At 39.7% G+C, this 8,484-nt stretch overlaps 1 long non-coding RNA gene across 1 annotated transcript in view; it reads right to left on the bottom strand.

Annotated features, from left to right (window-relative positions):
• Positions 1 to 605: 605 nt before the first annotated feature.
• LOC132681310 (uncharacterized) overlaps positions 606 to 8,484 on the bottom strand; it is a 132,918-nt gene continuing 125,039 nt past the window's right edge. The window contains exon 5 of the long non-coding RNA XR_013554098.2: positions 606 to 1,026. This is a non-coding gene — a long non-coding RNA (uncharacterized LOC132681310). The remainder of the gene's footprint in view (positions 1,027 to 8,484) is intronic.

Genomic DNA, 8,484 nt, shown 5'->3' with positions numbered 1-8,484 from the left:
TCCAGTGAGCATGTGGCACTGGCCCAGAAGGTGGGGTCACTCACATCCGGAAAGGTGCATTAACTTGGGCCTCACAGCTCCAAATGTGATGTCTGCACTGCACCACCCTTCCTCCCACACCATTATCTCGACAACCAGGTGATAGAGAATTAACCCATTCCCCCCACTGCTTCTAAGAAACAGCTACTTCTTTCCTTTGATCATCACTCTTAATTTGGGGTTCCTCCATCTGGTTTACATTTCTTCCAGAAAGCACTCGATGCCCTTATTTCCAAACACCTCTCTTTACATGAAGCTATTTCTCTCCCACCGATTTGTGTAATCCATTCTGGAAAACACACCCAGAGCCCCTGGGCTTCTGCCCTGTTCTGCTTTTCATTATTGCAATTGCAGTGTGGTTAAACCAGTAATGTCAAAACCGTGTGTGTGTGTGTGTGTGTGTGTGTGGGTGGGTGGGTGTGTGTGTGTGTGGGGGTGGGTGGGTGTGTGTGTGGGGGTGGGTGTGTGTGTGCGCGCGCGCGCGCGCGCACACGCGCGCAGTACATTCTACTCTAAAGTTTGGTAAGAGTGGTCTTACACAGGCACACGTGGACACACACTTCTTTTCTGGATAGTGCAGTGTTTGGGCAGAAGTACAATGACATCTCTTGGAAAGGAAGAACAGAGAGGAAAAGCCTGGGTCTGAAGTATAAGCCTTCCAAATTCAAAATGGGAAATATTTCAAAACCAGTTGCATTAAACCCTTATGTGCAGGGGACAAAAACCTTATGAGGAGCAGGAAAAATTAAAAACTAGGCCACTACTAAATACAAATCTTTTTCCCACAGATAAACAGGGCTTTGAGTGCTTTATCCAAGGCCTTCTTTTGACATTTCCGGGATTCTTACATTTATATTCAATCTCATCACAAATAATCCCCAAGTGAACGCAGTATCACTTCTCGTGGTTTTTCTTCTTTCCTCTTGATTAGTTTTTCTCTTTAGACTTTGGCTGACTGTTTTGCTACCATTACCAGGACTGAAGCTCCTAGTGGGGTTAAAAGAAAGAACCATGAGTAGCAATGCTGTGTTCTCAAGTTTTTTCACCCTGAGCAGGAAAGGACCATTTATGGATTGATCTCCCCATCAGAGAACCATGTCACCCAACCTCCCTGTTCTGCAACTTGCCACAAGATTGATGGTAAATATAATATGTATGAAAATGAAGGAGGAAAATGTATGCAAAGCTTCAGTGGTAGTGCAGGGGGCTGGAAACGATGTTGTGCAGTACATCATTTCATCTGAATTTCTCATTTTCAGGACATTGACTCTAAAATTACTACAGTCATAGTGTTTAATGTTCCTGTATTGGGATTCCAGGGTTTAAAAAAATGATTTGAAGCCAGAAAAGCAAGACTGAGTTACATGGACCTATGCTGTAGTGTGACCCCCAAAAAAATGCAAGAAAATAAGAAATGCTATAAACACACATACACACACACACACACACACACACACACACACACACACACACACACGGACTTACAGTGACTTTAATATAATATCTAGTAGAATACCAAGAAGGTTTCCAATAAAAGAGGGAATATAACATAATAGTAAACTAATGAAGCTTAAGTTCCAAAGCTCTAGGTCAGAGGTTTTTTGTAAAGTTTGTAAAACCTAGCTATTTTAACCAAAATGGTTACAATCGCTGTCTCTCTTCACTCCAATTTTCCCCTCCGTATTGGAAGGCATTAGATAAGTCATGAGCATATGGGGGATCCAGCTAAGAGAAAGCTGAGTTGAGGGTATGTTTCATGTAAGTTTAGTACAAGGGTAAAATATATTTACGTAGTTCTCAGTCATTCCTGTGTTGGTTATGTGATTGCTAGTGTCCTGGTAGAATAATGGCTTCCAGGAGTACTCAGATGGCCTCGGAGCGACATAGAGGTACAGGGTAAAAGACTTCACCTCAATATGAACATGTATTTCAGGAACATCAATTCATCATTTCATTGGACTTTCTTATCAGGGAATATGTAAACATGTGTTTCAGGACCAGGAGTGTGCTGGGTAGACCAGAGGAAACCCGGTTTGAAATAAACAGTACCAAAAGCCAGTCTATGAAAAATTCTTCTAATCTTCAGATCTACTAAAAGATCAGTAGCAGACTCAGATTTCATTGACACCTCATCAAAACAGAAGTTTTCTCCTTGATAGATATTTTTCTGAATTTGATAACAATTCTAAAAATTTATGTGATACGAGCCTAGTAAGTTGTGACACTGAAAAAAAAATTCTTTTCTATCAATAATTTTTTAACTTCACCCATGTTATTAAGAAAAATGAGCTACCTTTCTTTCCCCTCTATGAAAAGGATATTACAAAACTGGTGTCATATGAAGAGGCAAAGATTATGAAGTCAAAGAGTCTATTTTTGCTGTTCGTGCTATCAGCTTTTTCAAATTTGTAATTGGCTACAATTCTTTTCTCATTCTAAATAAATTTTCTTTTATGCTTAATTTAGCATTCATGATTTCCATCCTCTTGAAGAATGGTATAAGCTTCAGGCCCCTCCAACTCTGCCCTCTGACTCAAAACGTCAGTGCTGGCTCAGATCAGGCTCCCACCCAAGCAGCTTCTAACATCCACACATACGGTGAAGTTCAGCCCCTTTCTTTACCTCCTGGGGTCCACAGGCTTCCACTTCTGCATCCCTTTGTCCCCCTGCACCTTGGCCACATCTTGTTCCTTGTCTTGCTGTGGAACCTACTCCATCTCCAAAGTCTTAAGTTCCAAAGTGCCTACCTACAAGTCAGTTTATATAAATCAAACTCACCTTTTTTTCCAATTCCTTTTACACGTACACCTACACACACACACCATGGATCATCTTAGTGTGTTGTATTCTCCTTCCTTGTCTGCCTCTTCTCTTCCCTCACCTCCTGTCCTCATCTCTACTGCTCACTCAGAATTTTCCACATTAGGTCATCCTCTCTGAATCTTGTTCTTCCTACTCCATACTTCATAGCAATCCCTCCCCAAATCAGCCTGGGTAGCTCCAATTACATTTAATAGTTATGTAATATTTCACAGTGAAGATATATCATTATAAATTCAACATTGCCCCTTTGATGTCCATTCAGTTTGTTTTCTGTTTTCTTCTGTTTGTAGCAATATGAATGATCCTGCACTAAATATTATTTCACCTATCTCTTGGTGCTGTTATATCCACAGGATTCCCAGTACTTGGGCTGTTGGTTGAAAAAGTACACACATATATATTTTTGTTAATTTCATAGATGCTGCCAGGATGCTTCCAGAAAGCGTGTAACAATTCACATTTCCATGAGTTTGAGAACTCCTTCTCCCTGCCTACTTTTCAGCCATAGATACCATTGCTCTTTTTTTAATTTTTTTTTAACGTTTATTTATTTTTGAGATAGAGACAGAGCATGAACGGGGGAGGGGCAGAGAGAGAGGGAGACACAGAACCGGAAGCAGGCTCCAGTCTCTGAGCCATCAGCCCAGAGACCGACGCGGGGCTCGAACTCACGGACCGTGAGATCGTGACCTGAGCTGAAGTCAGACGCTTAACCGACTGAGCCACCCAGGTGCCCCACCATTGCTCTTTTTAACTGAAGTGCATGATACTTACTGTTACCTTCATTTTCTTTTCTGTGACTACTAGTAAATTTAAGCCTTTTTTTCATTGATTAATCAACTAGGCTTTTAGATTTTGCTCTTCTGAGAGTGGCCTATTCATATTCTTGACCAAATGTTGAGGGGAGGTCATTTGTTTTTTTCTCAGTGATTCTCAACCCTACTTGTACATTATAAATAGCACCTGTTTGCTATGCTTGTGGCAAATATTCCTTCCAAATCTACCATATTTCTCCTGTGTTGTAGTTTTTACATGTTTAAATCATCTATGATGGTATATATCATGGCCTCAGGGTTTCTTGAATTGGTTTTAAAGGTCTCTTTTATTCTTTGGTTGCATATAATCTCTTAGATTACCTTCTAAAATGTTGATTATTTTATTGTTTATTGAAACCTTCAGGCCATCTGGAATTTATATTTGCTTATTTTGTGTTATAGGGTCCAACTTTATTTTTTTCTAGAATGAAAGTGGCTATATCAACACTATCTATTAAATGAATCATTAATTTCCTACTGAAGTACCACCTTTATCATATGGTAATTTTTCATATATGCAGGATATATTCCTGATTCTCTGTTCTAGTTTACTGGCTTATTTATTTTTTGCAAATTAGTTTTTAATATAGTGGTTTTGTTGAATATACTGGTATCTAGTAAGAAAAGTATCCCCTAGCTGTTCTTTTTCATACTTTTCTTACTTTTTCTTGTGCATTTATTTTTCTATATGAAACTTGAGATGTTTTTGTTCAGTTATAAATGACTTGAGAGTCCACTGAAATTACACTAAATTCATACAATCATTTGGGATGACTTGACATTTTAGTAAAAGGCGAAAGATGTATTCGATCTGAAGAGAAACCAGAGTGATTTAACATTTTAGGATATAATGTGTCCCCATTCAAGAATGCGGTATGTACTTGTATTTGTTCAGATTTATTTAATATTTCTTCATATGGGCCCTTTACCTTTTGTGCCAAACTTATTTCTAAATATTTTGTAATTTTTTCAAATATTTTGTAATTTTAATTATCTGGATGTCTTCTTTGGAAAAGGGTCTATTCATGTCTTCTGCCCATTTCTTAACTGGGTTGTTTGATTTTTGGGTGTTGAGTTTGATATGTTCTTTATAGATTTTGGATACTAACCCTTTATCCAAGATGTCATTTGCAAATATCTTCTCCCATTCCATAGGCTGCCTTTTAGTTTTGTTGATCATTTCCTTCACTGTGCAAAAGCTTTTTATCTTGATGAAGTCTCAGTAGTTCATGTTTACTTTTGTTTCCCTTACCTTCAGTGACATGTCTAGTAAGAAGTTGCTCTGGCCAAGGTCAAAGAGGTTGCCGCCTGTGTTCGCCTCTAGGATTTTGATGGTTTCCTGTCTCACATTTGGATCTTTCATCCATTTTGAATTTTTTTGTGTGGGCAGTGTTAGAAAGTGATCCATTTCAGGCTTCTGCATGTCAAGGTCCAGTTTTCCCAACACCATCTGTTGAGGAGACTGTCTTTTTCCATTGGATATTCTTTCCTGCTTTGTCAAAGATGAGTGGGCTAGAAGGGCGATGGGAATTAAGGATGGCACTTGTGATAAGCACTAGGTGTTGCATATAAGTGATGAATCACTGAATTCTACTTCTGAAACCAAGACTGAACTGTATATTAACTAATTAAAATGTAAACTAAAAAATTATTTTGTAATTTTATGTCACTCCTTTGAGTGACATACTTTTCCCACTTCCATTCCTAGGTGTTATTATTAGTGCAGAGGGGGAAAAATTCATTTTCAATTATTATTGAATCCAGTCACTTTCAAAAACTGTGTTAATTCTTATGAGTTTTTACTAGAGCCTACTGAATTTTCAGTGTATACTATTAGATCATCAGCAAAAGGGAAGGAAAACAAATGTAGTGTCAACTATCAATTTTTCTAGCACCAAGTAGTTACCTGGTACTTACCAAACACTTTGTAAGTTTTCTAAGAATGAATGAACAAATAAATTAATGAATGAACAAGTGAAATGAGTCAGAGGCGATTCATACTGAGTATTTAAGGTTCTTTCTATTGTAGCACCCCTCCAATGAACTCCTGATCTTCCTTTTGAATGCCACACCCATTTCTTTGCTAGAAACCTCATGAGTTTCCAAAAATACTAAAACAGAAGAGGAATAAGAGTGATGGTCATAGGATATATGTTCTGACTATCAGAGGATCTTCCTGAGTGAGTTATAGTAGAGTTCCTCTCAGAGTCCTTGAGTTCCTCTTTTCATTTGAGCTGAGAGAAGAGACTGCACAGGGAGTCCTTGTTATTCTGACCAGGAAAGAAGCAACAAGCTGTCTTTGTACCTTAGAGTGAATTACAAGGCTTAAGGAGGCAAATTAATGCTTTTGTTGGCTGAGGGCAGGCAGCTAGCCAAAAGTTCACCTACAGAAGCATTTCAGTGAAGGGTCCAAAAACACAGACAAAAAAATACAAAGGCACCCTGGGAAGCTTTCTAAATCCAGGAAGACAGTCAGAAACAAAAGTATGCAGTAGTAATTGATGGAAAACCAAAGAGATGCCAATTTGTATACAGGCAATTGTGTTCAATTTAGTCATGATCCACATACTACCTCCATTGTTAAGGCCTCACAAATATTGCATAATGGAACTAAAAGCATGTGCTCACCTATCTAACCTCTGTACATCAACCATACTTAAGAAGGCCCAAGCCACTAGGCCTATAATCTCAACCACAGTGATTTCACCTTATGGCAGCTATTAGAATTCTAGGCATAATTTATTGCTGAGGTAATTAACCATTATCTCTGTTACATACTTGAAACTCTAACTCAACTAAGTGTCACACTGAGTCATACTAAAAATAAATAGTCCCCAAATGCTAGAAGCTTCTGTTTTGATGTTACCAGAACATCACTTAATCCTGCAAGTGGTTTTCCAACAAACCACAATAGCTTCCCGCTCTTTTACAAAATCAAAATATCCATATACAAACTCATGAATGCACATGAAGAATCATCCACTGTAAGAAACACCTGTGTTTGCAAAAAACAGAAATGATGATCACCAGGCTGGAAAGCAGGATGCAAAGGGCTCTCCATAAATTACCAGCAAGAACACCAAGTACTAAGACAATGAGAGGAAAAGGGTATGTTCAAGCCGTGGAAATAAACACAAACTCTGGCACAGATTACAAGAGGTGGTTACCCAAAGGGTGACCAAACTGTTCTTCTAGGGAAACGAAATGTTTCTATTAGAGAGTCTCAAGGGACATCCCTTGAGAGGCAGACACAGAAGCAGCGTAGTAATTGGCTAGATAATCCCAAACACTGCCTCTGAGCTAACAGCACAAAGCCAAACGAGGAGCATTAGCTTCCACGCACACACCAGGCTGCTGGGGAAGTCAGATGCTTTGAAGCATCTCTTCACATTTTGAGTTGATGAAAGGTTTATAAAGAAAATATATCCCTCTAAATAAGCCTAGCCCTGCAAACACACGGGTGCATCGGTGATATGGCTCAGGTCTTTAATTTGCTTTGTGTAGCAGCTGGCACCCTGATGTTTAGCCTTTGCTTACAAGGCTAGTTCTGATTGAAGTGCTCTTGCCCTTTTCTCTGAGGATCTGCATCCTTCTCATCTATTGTGGGTCTGCCAGACTTAGAATCACTTTCTTGCCTGCCAGACCATGCTTCAATTCTTTTGATCACAATGACATAGAATTTGAAGACACTAAGAAACAGACCTCTCAAAAAGAGTCACATGACCTTAATTCCCTATCAAAGGCAATGCTAGGAAGAGCCCAGATATTACCCATGCTGCCACCTGGCCTCTGCCCACAGTGAGAATCTTCAATCATCCAAATGGTCCTGAATCCATGAGCTGGCTTCTTCATTCAACAACTGGATAGACGACAAAAGACTCTTCCCTGCAGCCCAGGATAGGGCCCCTGGAGATGACCAAAAGGGTCACTCCAGCAAACGGAAGGGGTGCCCTTTATTTTCTCAGGGGGCAGCATTGTGATTCCAGATTAACGAAAGCCAATTGCAACACCCCTCTATCTGTAGAACAACCATTCAGTCGTGTTTGCTTCCAACAATCCTGGTTTACACCTATTGCCTCTGAGTAGTTATTTAGAGTACCTCCTTGCACTCTCAAAAGTGTTCCACTTCAGAAAATAAATTATAGTGTCAACCTACTTATTTAGGATACCAAGGACAAATTCCTCCTTAGCTCATCCAAAGAAGCACATGCATTGACAAGAACAAACAGGGTGCCTAAGTCCAGGGACTTGAAGCGGCAGGCTAGAAATGGTACACATTCTCCTTCAGTACAGATATCAAGCTTCTTTTTCTGTAAGGTTGCATATTGCTGAAGAAAAATAGCCATAATCTGGAATTCTTGTCTGTTCCCATTAAAAGAAAAATTTGTTATCTGAATGTATCATCAGGATCCCAACAGGATTTCCAAGAGGAAAGGGATGACCCTCCTGAACTAGGACAACTAGAGAGTTGATTTATGACAGTGTGGACAAAGCAGGACCACAAGGAATAGTAATGGAACCAAGCTGTCATCACCATCAGCTACAGGAAGGAGGGAGGGAGAGCATCTTGTAGAGCTGTGCCTTGAGAGGAGGAGAAGCTCCTCCTAACGTAGTTCAAATCTACCCTCTCTGATGAACCAGTCCCCACAATCTGGCCCAGAGGATGCCACCCTAAAGCCCTAGAACAAACCGCACCACACATCTGGCACATGTACATACTAACTCACCTTCTTACGCACACTTTTACGGCACAAATAGGTCCTGTCTTTTAATCTAGACCATAAAATCTGTGAAAGCAGAGACATAT

The sequence above is a fragment of the Panthera onca genome, chromosome A1 (genome assembly GCF_046562875.1).
Source record: "Panthera onca isolate mPanOnc1 chromosome A1, mPanOnc1 haplotype 2, whole genome shotgun sequence".
In the NCBI taxonomy this organism is placed as follows: domain Eukaryota; kingdom Metazoa; phylum Chordata; class Mammalia; order Carnivora; family Felidae; genus Panthera; species Panthera onca.
This window is presented reverse-complemented; position numbering and strand designations above follow the sequence as displayed.